Raw genomic sequence first — 20,977 nt, 5'->3', positions numbered from 1 at the left:
TACACACCGTCTCTATTCCCTCTATGAGTCTTTACACACTGTCTCTATTCCCTCTGAGTCTTTACACACCGTCTCTATTCCCTCTCTGAGTTTTTACACACTGTCTCTATTCCCTCTATATGAGTCTTTACACGCCATCTCTATTCCCTCTATGAGTCTTTACACGCCATCTCTATTCCCTCTATGAGTCTTTACACGCCGTCTCTATTCCCTCTATATGAGTCTTTACACACTGTCTCCATTCCCTCTATGAGTCTTTACACACGGTCTCTATTCCCTACGAGTCTTTACACACAATCTCTAGTCCTTCTATGAGTCTTTACACACCGTCTCTATTGGCCTCTATGAGTCTTTACACACTGTCTCTGTTCCCTCTATGAGTCTTTACACACAATCTCTAGTCCTTCTATGAGTCTTTACACACCGTCCCTATTCCCTCTATATGAGTCTTTACACGCCGTCCTTATTCCCTCTATATGAGTCTTTACACACGGTCTCTATTCCCTCTATGAGTCTTTACACACGGTCTCTATTCCTTCTATGAGTCTTTACACGCCGTCTCTATTCCCTCTATATGAGTCTTTACACATTGTCTCTATTCCCTCTATGAGTCTTTACACACGGTCTCTATTCCCTATGAGTCTTTACACACAATCTCTAGTCCTTCTATGAGTCTTTACACGCCATCTCTATTCCCGCTGTGAGTCTTTACACACCGTCTCTATTCCCTCTATGAGTCTTTACACACTGTCTCTATTCCCTCTGAGTCTTTACACACCGTCTCTATTCCCTCTCTGAGTTTTTACACACTGTCTCTATTCCCTCTATATGAGTCTTTACACGCCATCTCTATTCCCTCTATGAGTCTTTACACGCCATCTCTATTCCCTCTATGAGTCTTTACACGCCGTCTCTATTCCCTCTATATGAGTCTTTACACACTGTCTCCATTCCCTCTATGAGTCTTTACGCACTGTCTCTGTTCCCTCTGAGTCTTTACACACAATCTCTAGTCCTTCTATGAGTCTTTACACACAATCTCTAGTCCTTCTGTGAGTCTTTACACACTGTCTCTCTTCCCTCTCTGGTCTTTACACAGCGCCTCCTCATTAGGCCGTCTGTCTCGGTGTTCTGTGTAAAAGGTATGAAGACGGAATGGGGGTCTCGTTGTTCGTAAGGCCGGCAGTCACAGAGTCCAACTGAAGTCTGTTTAAGACAGCTGACACTGAACACTGGCATGCCATGTAAACTCATGTAAAAATTATGTAAACTCATGTAAAATGTATGTAAAGTCATGTAAGACAATGTAAAAATCAGGTAAAATAATGTAAAATCACATAAAAGGCATGTGACATCACACGGTGGGGTGGGATTCTGCTGCCCTTGGTTCAGTGTTAATAAAGAAAGCCGGCGGAGAGACGCGTCTTGGTTGCGGCATCTCCCTGGACGGCTTTCCTTTAACCTGCTTGATGCGCAATTTCTAATTGCAAAATAAATAAATAAAAACGTGTAATGGAAACAAGTGAATTTGGAAAAAACCCAAATATCACAAAAAAGTTTATAGCTCACATGAGGCGGTATTTCAGATGATTCGACAAAGCAATATTTCACAAAACTGAAATGAAAACACGTTCTTGGCATTCAAGCGGCGGTGGCCAGGTGATGAGGAGCGACGGCCCGGTGCTTCCGGTGGGAGCCGGCGGCCTCAGAACCCACCACGGCCCTGCTGCTGCAGAACTCATCACACGTCAAGCGGGTCACTCCCAAGTTCTGGCTCCAGAGGACTTCTGTAAAATCACTGATGACGAAGACCTCCCATAAACCCTCGGTATCCACCTTATTCCTAGACCCCATGATACCTTGCGTGAATTATGGGCGCGACTTCCGGCGCGTCCTGTCACTGAACCGGAACCGGCGTTTTCCATGGTAACGGTACGCTCACCGTCTTTCTTAGAGCGATTTGTACGGCGTCTGACTCACTCAGGGGTCCGTCTGCCTTTCCGTCACGGCGCGCATCACATGTCCTCGTCGCCTCCCATGACACACCCCCACGACCGATGAGGCGCGCGCAGCGGAAACCAGCGTGCCAGCACTTATCAGCCATTGGAGAGCCTTCAGCAGCACGCGGGAGGGGAGAACCCAGCTGGAATCCCACAACGTCACTCAGCGGAAATACACACCCACCGTTCAGTTGTGTTTTGTTGACTCTCCTAAAAAAACAAATCGCTTTTATTTTGCACTAAACTGCAAAGGAAACCCGCCTTATGGCCACGTGTCTCTCTCTCTCTCTCCTCTCTCTCTCTCTCTCCCTCCTCTCTCTCTCCTCTCTCTCTCTCTCCTCTCTCTCTCTCCCCTCTCTCTCCTCTCTGTCTCTCTCTCTCTCTCTGACTTTCCTTCACCCAGCCAGAGAAACTGTCTGGTCAGCAGACTGGTCTGATCCCAAACGAACGAGAAAACACACACACACACACACACACACACACACACACACACACACACACACACACACACACACACACACACACACACACACACACACACACACACACACACACCCTTCACTTCCACTGGGTTACCATGGAGACAGCTTGCTCAGGTCGCCTCTTCTTCTCTATGCACAGACAACCAGCCACGGTGTGTGTGCAGTATGTGAGGCTGTAGTGTGTGTACTGTGGCTGTGATGTGTCATAGTGTGTATTTTAGTGTAATGTTGTACATTAGTGTTAAATCCAGGAGGCAGCATGGCATGCTGAGATCTGGCTGGATTCGCCTAATTCCTGGAACAGGATGGCGAGCACTACAGTGTGTAGTGATGACCGAAACATGGAACAAAATATAAACGTGCGTTTTAAGACACCTTAACGCTTACGTTTACTCAGCTGTTGACACGGTGATGTGATCACATTAGAGAGATTCTGAGGGGTCACCAACCCTGCTCCTGGAGGGCTCCCGTCCTGCCGGTTTTCACTCCAGCCCTAATCTGACACACCTGATTCTACTGGTTACCCGCTTAACAAGACCTTGGTGAATTGAATCGGGTGTGTTAAATTGGGGTTGGAGTGAAAACCGGCAGGACGGTAGCTCTCCAGGAGCAGGGTTGGTGACCACTAGACTAGAGAGAGGCCAGTTCTGAAGGCGATTTGGGCCTTCTCAGATGAAAGATGGCTAAACATGGCGGTATCTTTGGTCGTGGCTCCAAAACGGCGGTCCTACGTCGCACTGTGAGACAGGTTCAAAGACGGCCGTTATTGCGGTCTTGTGACCGAAGACCTGGGACGAAAGTCTGACGGTGTCAGAGATGTAGGACGACCGTCTCACGATGTGACCGCTGCTACGACCTACGTCTACTAACCGACCAATAGAAATGCAGCAGGAAATGACGCAGTAATAACGCAACGCAGAATCGTTGCTGGCGCTAAACACAAACGGACTGTTAGCATCTGTGACCCAAGTTGGCCTCTTTTCCCCAGACACGACCGGGTCCACATTCTCCTCCTCCTCCTCCTCCTCCTCTTCTGTGGATTTTTCACCAAACACATAAATGCAGCGACAGTCAGGGGTGATTCTAGGATCAGAGCTTTAGGGGTGCTGAGCACCTAGAGTGCTGGCCGGCCAGGCAAGATAAATTTGGGGGGGTGAATCAAACCATTTTCGAAGCATGGGGGGGGGTGCTGTATTTTTGTTGTTAAAATATTACGTTTAAACCATATACTGGATATGGTTTTGACATTTCTTCAGCTTATTAAACATGGACATACAGCAAAAAGAAAAAAGAAAAAAATCTCTTCAATTTTAGGGGTGCTGGGGTTCAATTTAGGGGTGCTGCAGCACCCCCAAAAATGGGCTAGAGCGACTATTGAAAGGACTCGGATCTGCTAAAAATTAAAGACAATAACGACAACGCTTCTTCAAATTCCTACAGGTGAAAACGTCATTAGATCACCTCAGTCAGGGTTTGTCGAGTCTCCCGTTATCTGTTTTGGAAACAGAAATGCAAAACGACTGCTTTGGAAAGGGTGTTATCTCAAAATGATATGATCTTGTAGTTGAGGGCTCCTCTGAGTCTTCTTCACTCCAACGTAGTGCCTGGAGAGAGGACTTACAAGAGGCCTGTTTTCCCTCCCGGAGACTGGGCGGCGGCAGCAGCAGCAGCAGCAGCAGCAGCAGCATGTGCTTAAGGCCGAACTGTGAATACTCGGCTCACATTGCTGCACCTGGCTGATGACCACAGACGTGACACCAGAAAAGCTAAACAAGTGTAACGGTGCTAGCCCGGACTTGTGGGTCAGGTGTGGACCGGAGAAAGGGGCCTTTTTCACTGTGTTTGGGAACGCGATAAAGTTACACAGTTTTGGAGGGGGATTAAACAAGTTCTGGGGAGTATATTGGGCGTACACGTAACACTTGACCCTAAGTTGTTCATTTTAGGTTTACACCCTGATAAACATCATACCCCGAGGAAAGATACTGCTGCCTTGGATCTTTGCTTACTGCTTGCAGAAAGAGTTATTTCCCTCTCTCGGCAGAAGACCAATAAACCAAGCTTCATTAATTGGATTAAAGAATTGTCCCTGACTTTACCTCTGGAAAAGATGACTTACATTATGAAAGGTAAACAACCCCTCTTTAAAAACATTTGGGGTCCTTTTATACAATATATAGAGAATGTGGATCGGAGTGACGTGATGAATGTGGCGGACGAGGTCTAAATGGAAGTGGTCCTCTGCGGTTGCTCGGCCTACGTCCTTTCAGTACTGATTGTTCGGTTCCATGTGAGCTGTGTCTGAGCTTGATAATGACGCACAGATAATGAAAGGAAGACATGGATATAACAATAGCGGAACCCTTGTTAAAAGCAAAGAAATTCATTTGATTTTTTTTATTTATTTCATCATTTTGATTTTATTTACTGTTGTTTTATTTTACTTTGTTTCTTTGTTGTTGGAAATCATTTTAGAATATTAATAAAGATATTGCTGAAAAAAAGCAGCCGTCTATAAGCTGCTCACCATTCACGGCCCATGAGTTTCTAGACTTTTTCTACAATAAGGTTGGTGAGATCATAAACAAAATTAGCTGTTCAACTCCAGCTACTCCTGCAGATCCTGCCTTACCAAATTCACATCTATACAAGGAGTCACTGACAGTCCCAGTTATTACAGCTTTTACGTCTCTCGCTCTTGATCCTTTCACTAAGCTTGTGTCAGCTTCTTAAACCAACGACTTGCCTATTTGAACCTTTACCAGCAAAACCTTTTAAAGACCTCTGGCCTGTCCTCGGTCCTGCAATAGTAGACACTGTTAATTTAAGGGGAGAAGAAAGAAGAAAGCCACTTTATTTGATCACTTGCTACTGGCACTATTCTCAATAGTTTTAAGACAGCTGTGGTCAAACCCTGATTTAAAAAACCGCAGCTCGATCCAGGGTCTCTTAATAACTATCAACCAGTCTCTAATCTCCCATTCTTTTTTTCCCTTCTTTTCCCCAATGTATCCGGCCAATTATGCACTCTTCCGAGTCGTCCCGGTCGCTGCTCAACTTCCTCTGCTGATCCGGGGAGGGCTGCAGACTACCACATGCCTCCTCCCATACATGTGGAGTCGCCAGTCGCTTCTTTTCCCCTGACAGTGAGGAGTTTCACTAGGGGGACGTAGCAGGTGGGAGGATCACACTATTCCCCCCAGTTCCCCCTCCCCCCTGAACAGGCGCCCCGATCGACCAGAGGAGGCGCTAGTGCAGCGACCAGGACACATACCCACATCTGGCTTCCCACCCGCAGACACAGCCAATTGTGTCTGTAGGGATACCGTGGGACTCTTCATCATGTACTCTGGTCGGTGTCTCTATCCCACCCCAGGCCTGTGTTAAAGAGGTGTTAAAACACAAATATCCAGACTCCCTGCTCATCATCCTTGGGGATGTTAACAGAGCAAACCTCCGTCACAAACTGCCAAATTGCAGATAGCATGTTAAATGTCCACCAGAGACAAAAGCAGTCTGGATCATTGCCTCACAATATTAAAGGATGCCTATCACTCTGTCCCCCGTGCAGCCCTGAGACTCTCTGATCACTGTCTGATTCATCTTATCCCAACCTACAGGCAGAAACTACAATCTGCAAAGCCTGTGGTTAAAACTGTGAGGAGATGGACCAATGACACAAAACTGGAGATTTAGACCTGCTTTGACTGCACTGACCGGAGTGTTTTTGAGGCTGCATCTACAGACCTGGACGAACTTACTGACACTGTGACATTCTACATCAGCTTTTGTGAGGACATGAGTGTGTGCCCACCAAAACTTTCTCAAGAATCAAGAACAATTTATTGTCATTTCTATCATGTACTTGAGCACAAAAAAGAAACAAGATTTAGTTTCTTCCGAGATTTCTGTAGTCTTCAACAACAACAGGCCCTGGTTCACAGCAAAACTCAGGCAGCTAATTCAGGTGAAAGAGGAAGCCTACCGGAGTGGAGATAGGTCTGACACAACAAGGCCAGAAATACACTCACAAAGGAGATCAGAGCGACAAAAAGGGGCTACTCTGAAAAGTTGAAAACCAACTTCTCTGCCAACGACCCAGCATCAGTCTGGAGAGCTTTGAAAGACATGACCAACTACAGAAGCCTATCCCCCCACACCGCAGGGAACCATGGACTGGCTGGCGACCTAAACAGGATGGGGACGACAACGGACCGTTAGGTCTGCAGATGAAATCATAGATGCCAACCTGCCCTCCATTCAGGACTTATACACCTCCAGACACAGGAAACGTGCAAGCAACATCACTGCAGACCCATCACACCCTGGTCACAACCTGTTCCAACTCCTCCCCTCTGGTAGGCGCTACAGAGCACTGTACCCCAAAACAACCAGATACAAAAACAGTTTCTTTTCACAGGCTGTCCTTCAAATGAACACTTAACACTGTCAAATAAAGCCAACCATGTTGTATATACTGTACTGTACATGATATATATACTGTACGATACATGTTGTATATACTGTACGGTACATGTTGTATATACTGTACTGTACATGTGATATATACTGTACTGTACATGTGATATATACTGTACTGTACATGATGTATATACTGTGCTGTACATGTTGTATATACAGTACGGTACATGTTGTATATACTGTACTGTACATGTTGTATATACAGTACGGTACATGATGTATATACTGTACTGTACATGATGTATATACTGTGCTGTACATGTTGTATATACAGTACGGTACATGTTGTATACACTGTACTGTACATGTGATATATACTGTACTGTACATGTGATATATACTGTGCTGTACATGATGTATATACTGTGCTGTACATGTTGTATATACAGTACGGTACATGTTGTATATACTGTACTGTACATGTGATATATACTGTACTGTACATGTGATATATACTGTACTGTACATGATGTATATACTGTGCTGTACATGTTGTATATACAGTACGGTACATGTTGTATATACTGTACTGTACATGTGATATATACTGTACTGTACATGTGATATATACTGTACTGTACATGATGTATATACTGTGCTGTACATGTTGTATATACAGTACGGTACATGTTGTATATACTGTACTGTACATGTGATATATACTGTACTGTACATGTGATATATACTGTACTGTACATGATGTATATACTGTGCTGTACATTGTACATATATTGGTACACTGTCATGTCCATCTACCTCATGTCAGTAACCTGCAAACTTCTATTTCAGCATCTCTGATATATTCTCTGCACCATTGCACCTCATCACCTCTTACTTCACCTGTATAAGTCAGTCCTTGTGTATATATGTGAAGATTGTTGTGTTGTAGTGTTGTTATTCTATGTTAAATACACTTTATCACCTCTTACTTCACCTGTATAAGTCAGTCCTTGTGTATATATGTGAAGGTTGTTGTGTTGTAGTGTTGTTATTCTATGTTAAATACACTTTATCACCTCTTACTTCACCTGTATAAGTCAGTCCTTGTGTATATATGTGAAGATTGTTGTGTTGTAGTGTTGTTATTCTATGTTAAATACACTTTATCACCTCTTACTTCACCTGTATAAGTCAGTCCTTGTGTATATATGTGAAGGTTGTTGTGTTGTAGTGTTGTTATTCTATGTTAAATACACTTTATCACCTCTTACTTCACCTGTATAAGTCAGTCCTTGTGTATATATGTGAAGGTTGTTGTGTTGTAGTGTTGTTATTCTATGTTAAATACACTTTATCACCTCTTACTTCACCTGTATAAGTCAGTCCTTGTGTATATATGTGAAGGTTGTTGTGTTGTAGTGTTGTTATTCTATGTTAAATACACCTTATCACCTCTTACTTCACCTGTATAAGTCAGTCCTTGTGTATATATGTGAAGGTTGTTGTGTTGTAGTGTTGTTATTCTATGTTAAATACACTTTATCACCTCTTACTTCACCTGTATAAGTCAGTCCTTGTGTATATATGTGAAGATTGTTGTGTTGTAGTGTTGTTATTCTATGTTAAATACACTTTATCACCTCTTACTTCACCTGTATAAGTCAGTCCTTGTGTATATATGTGAAGGTTGTTGTGTTGTAGTGTTGTTATTCTATGTTAAGTACACTGAGAGAGACACGAAACCAGAGTCACATTTCATGTAGTACAAACCTACTTGGCCAATAAACATGATTCTGATTCTGATTAAGATTATGTTTACTTTTAATACTAGAAAAGTACTAGTTTAGTACTAGTTTAGTACTAGTTTAGTGCATAATGACCCAACCAACGACCAGTTTCATATGCAAATTGCCATAACTATTAACTAGAGTTACAATGGCCATGTTATTGGTCACGGATATTTGCATATGAAACTGATCGTTGGTTTCGGTCGTGATGCTGTATTGTTTATAAGGGTGGGGTACCTGCAGTCACTGTATTGTTTATAAGGGTGGGGTACCTGCAGTCACTGTATTGTTAATAAGGGTGGGGTACCTGCAGTCACTGTATTGTTAATAAGGGTGGGGTACCTGCAGTCACTGTATTGTTAATAAGGGTGGGGTACCTGCAGTCACTGTATTGTTAATAAGGGTGGGGTACCTGCAGTCACTGTATTGTTAATAAGGGTGGGGTACCTGCAGCCACTGTATTGTTTATAAGGGTGGGGGTACCTGCAGTCACTGTATTGCTTATAAGGGTGGGGTACCTGCAGTCACTGTATTGTTTATAAGGGTGGGGTACCTGCAGTCACTGTATTGTTTATGAGGGTGGGGTACCTGCAGTCACTGTATTGTTTATAAGGGTGGGGTACCTGCAGTCACTGTATTGTTTATAAGGGTGGGGGTACCTGCAGTCACTGTATTGCTTATAAGGGTGGGGGTACCTGCAGTCAGGTGCGACTGAAGAGGTCACTTGATGATGATGAAACGTTTCTGTCAGTAAACGTTGTGTCCAGATGAACTGATTCTGTGATCAACACAACTCAACTCAACAAAACACAACTCAACTCAAACACAGCACATCTTCATACAACACAATTCAACAAAGCACAACACAACTCCTCACAATGCACGACATAACAGTGTGTTATGCTTCAGCTTCATGACAGTGAAGAGGTTGCAGTCTGGCTCTAACCTGACCGTCTCGTATCCCACAAACAATCCTGTCACGTAGCAACGAACGAGCTTTGCAGGTCACCAGATTCGCAGCCTCTCGCTCTGTTTTCCAGCTCCGTGACGCACGAGTCCGTTGTTTCGGGTGGACCTTGAGCACGGGGGAAAACCACATACCGAATATACGGTAAGTTCTCCCTGGGCTCGCAGCCATCTTGGAACTTCCGCTTTAACACAGCCATCTTGTTTCTCTCTCCCTCTGGAGCAGCAACCGTGTTGCTAGTGTAAACTACTAATAACACACGTTAGCCCCTAGCTAGCTAACGGGTCTGACCCTTTAGCCGAGCGGTTAGTGATGTCGCCTTGTGGTGCAGTACACCCCGTATTGAATCCCGCACCGGGCAAGAAAATAACCGCTTACATTGGTGGCAGCGGCGGGATCCGGAAGTGTGCAGATCCTCAGACGTCTCTTCGGAGCGCGGGAAAAAAAGCGCGAGGGCGCGCTTCCGGGGAAGGTGACGACTGTAAACTACTAATAAGACACGTTAGCCCCTAGCTAGCTAACGGGTCTGACCCTTTACTCGAGCGGTTAGTGACGTCGCCTTGTGGTGCAGTACACCCCGGATCGAATCCCGCACCGGGCAAGAAAATAACCGGTTACAGTGACTTTAACGGTTTCATCTCCCGCCACATGCAGGAGGGTGGCGCGCTGCACCGGTTCAGACCTCTCGGCCGCTCCGCCGGCAACGCAGTAGACGTCAAATCGCTGCCGCGCGAGATCTCCTTGCAAACGTCTCCGCCTCGTTCCTAGACCCCATGATACCTTGCGTGAATTATGGGCGCGACTTCCGGCGCGTCCTGTCACTGAACCGGAACCGGCGTTTTCCATGGTACACTAACCGTCATAGAGCGATTTGTACCGTGCCTCGTTCATTCATGAAGAGCTAGGCAGCCAAATGAGCAGCTGACGTGGGAACACCACCTCAGGCGGCTCAAAGAGGGTGAAACAACAACACCTTTGCCGTCCGTAATAGATGGTTGGGAAGATGGCGTGAAGCAGCGGCCTCGTATCACGTACGGTAGCACTTTTAGCTATTTTGCTGAGTTCGTTGCCTGTGACGGTGAGCAATTTAAAAAGCTCGGAGGCGCACCAACACCTACACAGCAAGGGCGCCCGGGTAGCGTAGCGGTCTATTCTGTTGCCTACCAACGCGGGATCGCCGGGTCGAATCCCCGTGGTACCTCCGGCTTGGTCGGGCGTCCCTACAGACACACTTGGCCGTGTCTGCGGGTGGGAAGTCGGATGTGGGTATTTGTCCTGGTCGCTGCACTAGCGCCTTCTCTGGTCGGTCGAGGCGCCCTCCGGATCGGCAAAGACCGGGTCGGCTCAAAAGGAGAGGGGTAATTGGCCAGATACAATTGGGGAGAAAATTGACAAAAGAAAAAAAAAAGCCTTACATCCGGGTTCCTCCAGCTACGGGGAGCAACATGGTACGATACACTACAATTATGTAAATGAACTGGCCGACCTCTGGTAGGTGGAGTTATTTTATTAACGTTAGTGACGTATTCAGCTTGGTACGGAACTGTTTCTTCCATCTGCCGAGTGACCTCAATCCATGTAACGTAGTGTTGCGGGACAGTTCCCTGACAGATAGTGACAAACAGACAGTCTGACTAAAGTAACGCGAGACCCTGTTAGCCAATGAGAAGAGACTTAGGAATGCGTGCGTGCTGCCTATTGTTATCCATTGCACAGCACAGCGTGGGTTAGTTGTTATAGTGGTTTACAGACTGTCACACAGTGTTAGCTTAGCATAACGTGTTAGCGATCAGACGTAACATTCCTGACTCCTACACCTCGACTGAGCTGACGCTAGACAGTGACTAACCAGCGACGACCATAATAGAACCAGTAAGAGCGATTACCAGCCCCCAGAGAGAGATCAGAGTGTGCAGCCAGTGACAGTGCGAGTGTCTGCAGAGTGAGACCATCCCAGCCAGGCTAGCCAGCGTCCGTCATCGTCTGCAGACTGCAGGAGCAGTGCAAGGTGGGTTGCTAAACCCGTAGCCTAGCCCGGCTAATTAACGCCAGAGACTGTGTTGTCGCACCATAATTCCCAGCCTCCAACTACTTAATATAAGAACATCTAAACCCAGTCCCGCGACAAGTGGTGTTCAGAAGTGGTGAAATTGGATTGCATTCTGTCTCCATACAGAATAGCGGTGCTATTGCTATTTACGTTAGCGTCCTTGCTAACTAGCAACCGGCTAATTACGTGCAGTAGCACTTTATCAAGGCCATCGTTGCATGTGATCTAGATGATGTTGGAACCTACTGAGGAGATCGAGCACGTGGAGCACGGTGCTGTAGGGGGGGAGAGGATAGCGCTGTGGAAAGCGAAATGGAAAAGCAGATGTGTCGTCTAGCCCAAATGTTTGAGCGGTCCCTCCTTAACCAAGAAAAGCAGGAACAATCAATGGAGGAGGTGAAGTGCATGCTTAAAGGGGTACTTGTCGGGCGAGTTGTGCCACATCCCCAACCTCCCGCTGTGCAGCAATTGAGCACGGGACTCCACCCGCTCCCTAGTTCCCCGCAGCCATTCAATGGCTATCAGGAGGGCTTTGATAGTGGCCATGGAGCCAGTCATAGCATTACAACATTGGAGGTGCAGGACATGGAGTTAACTATTCCACTGGTCCCCCGTCCAGACGGACCGGATGTGAGACCCCGTGAATATGCTTTGCCCCCGGGAATGGAGAATGTCGGCCCAGTAGCGGATGGCCGCAACAGAAGTCACCATCCCAAACCCCTTGTCACCAGTACTCCAGCGGAGCGGGGTGGTAGGAGCGCCAGAGCCCGGAACGCATTTCCGGAAGGGAGTCACCATTTCCTGAGCACGCCCAGCCGGGGTGACGCGGCGCCGCCTACTGGTGGTACCGGAGGGCCGCCATCCGTCATAACAAATAGTCCAGTGGTAGGGAACGGTCGGGACCGGAGTAGTAGCTACAGGAGAGAAGTAGGACACGAAAGTGAAGTGAAGCTGCTAGCTACCTACGATGGGAAGGGCGACTGGGACTCCTTTATTGGCCCGTTTGAGAGGATGGCCCGGAAGCGGAATTGGAGCAAGGAAGTCTGCCTGGACATGCTCTACCTGCGACTGCGAGAAGGCGCTATGTCATTCGTTATGGCGCAACCGACTCCTATCCGCGAGGACTACGACAAGCTGGTGGAGCAGCTACGGCGCCGTTTCGGACGAGAAATACCCGAAAGTACTGCCCGCCGTAAACTGAGCGAGGTTCGGCAGGGGAAGGAGACTAGCCTGTCTGAATTTGGAGAGGAAGTACGGAAGCTGGTTACGCTAGCCTATCCAGGGGTCGACGTCGGACTGCAGGAGGAGTTCGCGGCCGAGGCGTTCCTGCGAGGCCTGCGCAACCAAAACATCGCCTACGAAGTCCTGGGCTCCGAACCTAAGACCCTGGCAGACGCCCTCAAGAAGGTAGAAGCCCGAGAATACGACTATCGAGCAACGCTTGGAAGGGAGAGCGAAGCTAAGGGGCGGATTCGCCGAGTGTCATGGGATGATGAGCGTAAAGGGGGAGCGCCAAACCCGACATCGACGGCCACCGGCGCGACGCAGTCCGACCTAAATGCTGACATCAAGGAGTTGAAAGCCGAGGTAGCGGCGCTGCTGCAGGAAATGCGGCGTTCCTGGAAACCGTCCCCCCCGCAGCTGACATCCGACACAGCCGAACAGAAGAAGGAGGAACGGGGCAGAACTCTAGAGCGGCCGGCGAGCAGCACTAATGGGCAGCGGCGTTACCAATCACCGAGTCCGGGCGCCACCCCTAGAGGCTCCTGTTACCAGTGTGGAGGCCAGGGCCACTTCAAACGAGACTGCACCTCCCGCTCACCGAGCCCTCACGTCAAGGAAAAGGCCGATAGCCAGCCAGCACCCCGCATAAACCGAGCAGCAGGAGATGGTCCTAGTCTGGTAGTGCCCATCACGGTCAACAAACTGGAACTCAAGTGCGTTGTGGACACCGGCGCGGAGGCGACCGTCATGTCTGAAGACACCTTCCGTCAGCTGGAGCTAGCTGGTCAGCCAAGTGTGGGGACTGCCGTCCTGAGGAACGCGGAGGAGGGGAAAGAAATGACCGAGACTCCGAAGTATAGAGTCACCATCCGCTTGGGCCGTAAGACCGAGGACTGGGACGTCTACGTCGCACCCATCCGCGACCCCTTTCTCCTGGGTCTGGACTTTATGCTAGCCGCCAGAGTCACAGTTTCGGTCGGAGGACAAGTACACGTTGATGGAGAACCGATCGGCACTGTCGTCATAGGCAGGTCGCTAGGAGAGTACACGGTTTCCAGAGTACTGCTGGAGTGCCCCTCGACTTTACCAGCGGAGAGCGAACGCGACGTCTGGGGTCTAGTGGAAGGCCCAAAGCCAGGAATTTCTGCCGTCCTGGAGCCCACTGGCCTTGCAGAAGGAGTCTCTTCAGGCAGTGTAGTAGTCGACGTTGCCAAGAGAGTCCCTGTGCGACTATGCAACTTGTCGCCCCGCGAAGTGACCCTAAGGAGAGGTGTTTGCTTGGGCGTGTTGGTTGAGGCAGAGGAAACCCCGTCCCTAGAGCCGAACCCCACGAACCCGGCGGAGAAGGAACAAGTGTCAGTGCGACGGCTGGAGTCCGCAACAGCCTTGGATCTACCAGACCATCTGTCATCCCTGTATGCAGCCGCCAGTAAGGAGCTCGAAGAGGGGCAGCAGAGAGCCCTACTGCAGCTTCTGGTCAAGCACAAGGAGGTCTTTGCAGCAGCAAACGACGACCTGGGCTGTTTTGATGCTGTCCAGCACCACATCGACACCGGAGAGGGACGCCCAGTACGCCAGGCAGCCCGCCGCACACCGCTGGGGTTCCAGCAAGAGGAGGAACAGCACCTCCAGGAAATGCTGAAGGCTGGAGTGATAACGCCATCGACGTCTGAGTGGGCTTCACCTGTGGTCCTGGTGAGGAAGAAAGATGGAGGCGTTCGATGGTGTATCGACTACCGAAGACTCAATGAACTGACGCTGAAGGACGCGTACCCGCTTCCAAGGATTGAAGAGTGTCTGGACACCCTGGAAGGCGCAACCGTGTTCTCCACGTTAGACATGCAGAGTGGATACTGGCAAATTGGAGTCCATCCTGCTGACCGATGCAAGACGGCCTTCATTACTCGCTATGGCCTGTACGAGTACGCCCGAATGCCTTTCGGACTCTGCAACGCGCCAGGCACCTTCCAGAGGGCCATGGAGGTTGTCCTGCGCGGGTTGCAGTGGAAGAGCCTCCTCGTGTACCTAGATGACGTCATCGTCATTGGCCGCAGTGTTGAAGATGGGTTGAAGAACCTGGCCATCGTCCTCGAGCGGGTCCAAGCCAGCGGGCTCAAGCTCAAGCCCTCAAAGTGTCATCTCCTGCGCAGCGAAGTGCTTTTCCTGGGCCACATAGTGAGCGGACAGGGGATCGCTCCCAACCCCGAGCTGGTGAAGGCAGTGGAAGACTGGAGTCCACCCTCCAACATCACGGAGCTCCAGGCCTTTCTTGGGCTGTGCAACTACTACCGACGCTTCGTCCGCAACTTCTCTCTCATCTGCAACCCGCTGTACGAGCTTCAGAGTAAAGGAAAAGAGTTCCACTGGACCGATCGCCAGCAGGAGGCGTTCGAGGAGATGAAGAAGAGACTCACATCCACTCCGGTGCTAGCCTACCCCACCAAAGATGGCGAGTTCATCCTCGACACTGACGCCTCAAACACCTGTATAGGCGCGGTGCTCTCGCAGGTCCAAGAGGGGGAGGAAAGGGTTGTCTCCTATGCCAGCGCCCACCTCCAAAAAGTCCAACAACGGTACTGCGTAACTCGCCGGGAGTTGCTGGCCGTAGTCCGGTTCGCCAGACAGTTCCGGCACTACCTGCTCGGACGGCACTTCACCTTGAGAACTGATCACAACAGCCTGACCTGGCTCTTCCGCTTTAAAAGTCCCGAAGGCCAGCTAGCAAGGTGGATTGAGGAGCTTAGCCAGTTCCACTTCAAAATAGAGCATCGAGCAGGAGTCAAGCATGGCAACGCGGATGCACTTTCAAGGGCGCCAGCGCCAACTTGTGACTGCTACCGGGCAGGAGAAAGCCCCGACTCACTGCCCTGCCAAGGCTGCCCGTACTGCCGACGTGAACACCAGAGATGGGCAAGGTTCGACGAGGATGTCGACGACGTGGTCCCCCTGGCGATCCGTAGGACGACGAGGACCCCGGCGACTACGGATCCGGCGTCAAGACCTTCGACACCCGACCAGAACCCGGTGGACACTGCCGAGCCACCAGTGGACGAGAACTCAAACACTGGGATCCAGTCATCGCCACCCACTGTTAACTGGCTGCCCCAGTATACCGAGAAGGAGCTGGCAGAGTACCAGCGCAGTGACCCTTTGCTGAGGAAGCTTCACGCCTGGAAGGATGGAGGCCAGCTACCGTCTCAAGATGAAGTAGCCCTGGAGGGTCCGGCCGTGCGCAAGTTCTGGTTGTGCTGGGACCATGTGGAACGCCGTGGAGACGTTCTCTATTACCGCTGGGATGAGGGAACCGGCCAAGTCCCTGTCTACCGCCTGATAGTTCCAGCAGCCCTCCAACAAGAAGTCCTGCGTTCTTGCCACTGCCCTCCGCAGTCAGGCCACCTGGGAAGAGAAAAGACGTGCCACCGAGTCAAGCGGGAATTCTTCTGGGTGGGACTGGCGGACAGCGTCCAACAATTTGTCCGCCGGTGCCCACAGTGCCAAGCCTGCAAGTCTTCCGGGAGGGTCGGCAGAGCTCAGATGCAACTGTTCCAGGCCGGTGCTCCCATGGACAGGGTCCACATAGATGTCGTCGGGCCGTTCCCTATCTCGGCATCCGGGAACAAGTACGTCCTTGTCATGGTGGACCAGTTCACCCGGTGGGTGGAGGTCGCAGCTATCCCTGAACAAACCGCGGAAGTGACTGCGACGAAGCTTCTACAGGAGTTCATCTCCCGGTTCGGGTCGCCCCTAGAAATCCACACAGATCAGGGACGCAACTTTGAAAGCAGCCTGTTCCGTGACCTCTGTGAGCTTCTCCAAATAGCCAAAACCAGAACGACTCCTTACCATCCTGCGTCGAATGGCCAAGTTGAGAGGTTTAATCGGACGCTTCTCCAAATGATCCGCTGCTACGTAGAGAAAAACCAGCGTGAGTGGGACAAGAACCTCCACCTCCTCGCCAGCGCATACCGCAGCTCACCCCATGCCCTTACAGGGTATACGCCGAACCGGATGATGCTTGGCCGTGAAGTCCACCAGCCCCAAGGACTCACTCTACGGGTGCAGGAGGCCAACGCCCATCGTAGTCCCCCAGCCGAATATGTTGCTGACCTGGAAGCCAACATGCTAGACATCCACGAACTGGCACGTGAGCGTCTCCGTACATCTCAACTCCGGAGCAAGAAAGACCACGATCTGCGGGCCCGTCAACGCACATTCCACCCCGGAGATCTGGTGTATGTCAGGGACGACGCGCGAAAGAAGGGCCAATCGCCAAAGTTGAAGCCACGGTGGAGAGGCCCGGCACTCATAACAGAGAAGATGGGAAACGTCCTGTACCGTGTCCAAGAGGGCAGGAAGGAGAGAGTCCTCCACCATGACCGACTGTTGCCCTACCTCGCCGAGGAAGTACCCATCTGGATTCAGCAGAGGCGGCACGCACTGCTGCAGATTCCGGCGTCAGGAGAGAACCTGCCGAGTACACCAGGAGAAGACCTCGAGGATCCGGAAACAGAGGCAGCGGACGACAAAGAGATTGAGCGACAGGAGGATATCGGTGGACTGGCGGAGGATCAGGGGTTCGAGAGCGATGACGACCTCGACCTACGTCTGGAAGACGTGTTCCCCGATGAGGAAGATGACACATCGGGCCCCCCCACGGAAGCCCCACGAAAGCCCCATGAAAGCCCCACGAAAGCCCCACGAAAGCCCCATGAAAGCCCCACGAGCGCCCAGGTGTCTCCCTCCTTGTCTCCGCCCTTGGCTGCCAGCAGTTCTCCAGGGGAGCCGACCACTACTCGACGCCGAGAGGCCGCAGCCCGTGTTCCAGGCGGGCAGTCTTCCGCCCCTGACCCAGAGGGAGCCGAAGCAGACGTTGCTGAGCCCCTGCCCCTCCCCACCACTAGACGGGGCAGACCAGTCCGGCCGCCTGCCTGGCTCCGGGACTCTGTTCGAGACTGATCTTGACGGACGTGACTAGTTGACTTAGGGGGTTACTAGGCTAGTCACAGGAGTCCTACTTTAATAGTGACCACCCAACCAGTTTATTTTGACGCCCTTAGTTCCGGGCCTAGTTGTGTGCCGGGTGTTTTGTCCCGGGTGTAATTCCGACTCTAGTTCCCAGAGTTATTTTATCTTTATGTTGAAGGGACTCAACAATCTAAAGGGGGGGTAGTGTTGCGGGACAGCTCCCTGACAGATAGTGACAAACAGACAGTCTGACTAAAGTAACGCGAGACCCTGTTAGCCAATGAGAAGAGACTTAGGAATGCGTGCGTGCTGCCTATTGTTATCCATTGCACAGCACAGCGTGGGTTAGTTGTTATAGTGGTTTACAGACTGTCACACAGTGTTAGCTTAGCATAACGTGTTAGCGATCAGACGTAACATTCCTGACTCCTACACCTCGACTGAGCTGACGCTAGACAGTGACTAACCAGCGACGACCATAATAGAACCAGTAAGAGTGATTACCAGCCCCCAGAGAGAGATCAGAGTGTGCAGCCAGTGACAGTGCGAGTGTCTGCAGAGTGAGACCATCCCAGCCAGGCTAGCCAGCGTCCGTCATCGTCTGCAGACTGCAGGAGCAGTGCAAGGTGGGTTGCTAAACCCGTAGCCTAGCCCGGCTAATTAACGCCAGAGACTGTGTTGTCGCACCATAATTCCCAGCCTCCAACTACTTAATATAAGAACATCTAAACCCAGTCCCGCGACAGTAGTTATTAGCTTGCTAGCTATCCTGTTAACGCTAGCTAGCTCACATGCACGCGCAGCCGGATCGGCCTCCGCAACGCGGAAGAGGAAGTGGATCACAACGCGCGCAGGGCGTGTGACGTCATTACTCCGCTATCTCTTCACATGGGGAATGTTCTAAATCTCACACATAGCGCTTTAAAGACGACACAAACTGCGTCCCAATGCTCTAGTGCTGTCGCCAACTGTAAGAAGTACTTCCTGTGCAGTGTTTGTTCAGACTTGAAATCTGGAACTGTTTTAGCAGCGGTTTGGTTTGATGCGACTGCATTCAGAGAATCGGAGCTCGGGAGATTTTCCAAACCAAAATGGAGGGTCAACAGATCCTGGCTCAGAAGAACGTGACTTTCCCAGTCTCTCCTGCATTCCGCTGACTTTTTAACGACGAAAACAACAAATAACGAAATCCCAGCGTAACTCATCAGTTTATGATGGACACTCATGCCGTCACTGGAGGTGGAGGAGGCATTATTAGCTGTCACGCTGCCAGAGGTCACGTGTTAAACTGGGAGGAAACCAGTTCCCCACTGGTCACTTCTGATTATTCTGGTTTCTGCTGTCAAGATACAGAGTGAATGATGAGGTTTAGATAGCTGCCTGATGCACGCGCGCGCGCGCACGCACGCACGCGTTAACACATGGTACATCCTACCATTGTCTCCTGCAGGAGTTTTGGGGGTGAGGGTTCGAAAGCCGCTGCGCAAACACTCACTGTAAAGTTCAGCTTATTACGTGTCCGGGGACTCAGACCATTAAATCCTCTGTACAAACTTTGCCCCCCCCTCTGATAAAACTTTGCCCCCTTCGTCTGATAAAGACGAAGAGTGGGGGTAAAAGAAGAGTGGGGTAAAAGCAGAGTGGGGGTAAAAGAAGAGGGGGGGGGTAAAAGCAGAGTGGGGGTAAAAGCGTGGTTCTCTTTCTACCTTCTCATCTAAAACCTGAAGACCGTCCATCCGTCAGCCGCGCTCCGGTTCACTTTACACGAGTTGGTCAGGGCGGAGGGGAACCACTCACACACCGAGTCTGTCAACACAACAACACCGACCTCCCTTACCTGTCCCGCCGCCCGTCAGTCCCTCCACCCGTCAGTCCCGCCGCCCGTCAGTCCCTCCGTCCGTGCCTGTCTTGCTTCGGTGAGTCGGAGATACGGAGCGACACGGTTCAGTTACACACACGCACGCACACGCACACGCACAAACCAGCATGTGGGCAAGCTGGAGAACGTGTGAAGTATTCCGTCAGAAGAGTCTCGTACAAAATCTGACCAAGTTTTTTAAGCCTTTTGACTAAATCCAGAATCAGTTAAATTCCCTCTCTCCCTCTCTCTGTCTCTCTCCCTCTCTCTCTCTCTCTCTCTCTCTCTCGCTCTCCCTCTCTCGCTCTCTTCAGCTCTCTCTCCCTCTCCCCCTCTCTCTCTGTCTCTCTCTCTCTCCCTCGCCCTCGCTCTCCCTCGCTCTCGCTCGCTCTCTCTCGCTCTCTCTCTCTCCCCCCTCTCTCTCTCTCTCTCTCTCTCTCTCTCTCTCTCTCTCTCTCCCTCTCTCTCTAGCTCTCTCTCTCTCTCTCTCTCTCTCTCTCTCTCTCTCTCTCTCTCTCTCTCTCTCTCTCTCTCTCTCTCCTCTCTCTAGCTCTCTCTCGCTCGCTCGCTCTCTCTCTCTCTCTCCCTCTCCCCCTCTCTCTGTCTCTCTCTCTGTCTCTCTCTCTCTCTAGCTCTCTCTCTCCCTCTCTCTCTCTCTCTCTCTCTCTCTCTCGCTCGCTCTGATTCTGGGGCGAAACTAAATGCCGAGTGGGGGCGTTTTCGCGAGGAGAGTCCTGATTTAAACTCATCTGACGACTTCACGACGGCGTCCTACTGAACACAACACAGACCACTGTACATAAACCAGCATTACATATGTAAACCAGGTGGGCACGCTGGGTGTCGCCTCGTACAGCTCCTGCCCCCCCTCACAGATGGTACGGTCCATCTGGGCGTGGTTTCTCATTTTCATCAATCCATAACCAGAAGCAGAAGCAGAACCAGAGGCGGTTCTCCTCACCAGCAGTTCGTCCGGATCACTGAGAGTCCACAACTTAGAAAGATGAATGAACTAAAGGTAGTATGAGTAGAAAAATCAAAAGTATTGTAATGAATCTTGGCGTTTCACACATGTTGGGATGCTGTATTTCAACATTTTACAAAAATATAATACAAGATAGTGGCTCCACTACAGTATTCACATTATAAAGTATTCACCACGAGTGAAAGATGACAGTTTCCCTTGAAGATAAACACATTGCTGTGGTAGTAGTTAATAGTA

General features: G+C 50.1%; 1 protein-coding gene across 1 annotated transcript in view; it reads right to left on the bottom strand.

Annotated features, from left to right (window-relative positions):
* ccdc120a (coiled-coil domain containing 120a) overlaps window positions 1–19,988 on the bottom strand; it is a 53,591-nt gene extending 33,603 nt beyond the window's left edge. Inside the window, exon 1 of the mRNA XM_056274773.1 lies at window positions 19,735–19,988. The gene's annotated coding sequence lies outside the window, so the exon portion shown is untranslated. The remainder of the gene's footprint in view (window positions 1–19,734) is intronic.
* Window positions 19,989–20,977: the final 989 nt, after the last annotated feature.

Source organism: Lampris incognitus, chromosome 2 (genome assembly GCF_029633865.1).
Source record: "Lampris incognitus isolate fLamInc1 chromosome 2, fLamInc1.hap2, whole genome shotgun sequence".
In the NCBI taxonomy this organism is placed as follows: Eukaryota; Metazoa; Chordata; class Actinopteri; order Lampriformes; family Lampridae; genus Lampris; species Lampris incognitus.
Note: the sequence above shows the minus strand (reverse complement) of the source record. Positions and strands in the feature narration are given on the sequence as shown.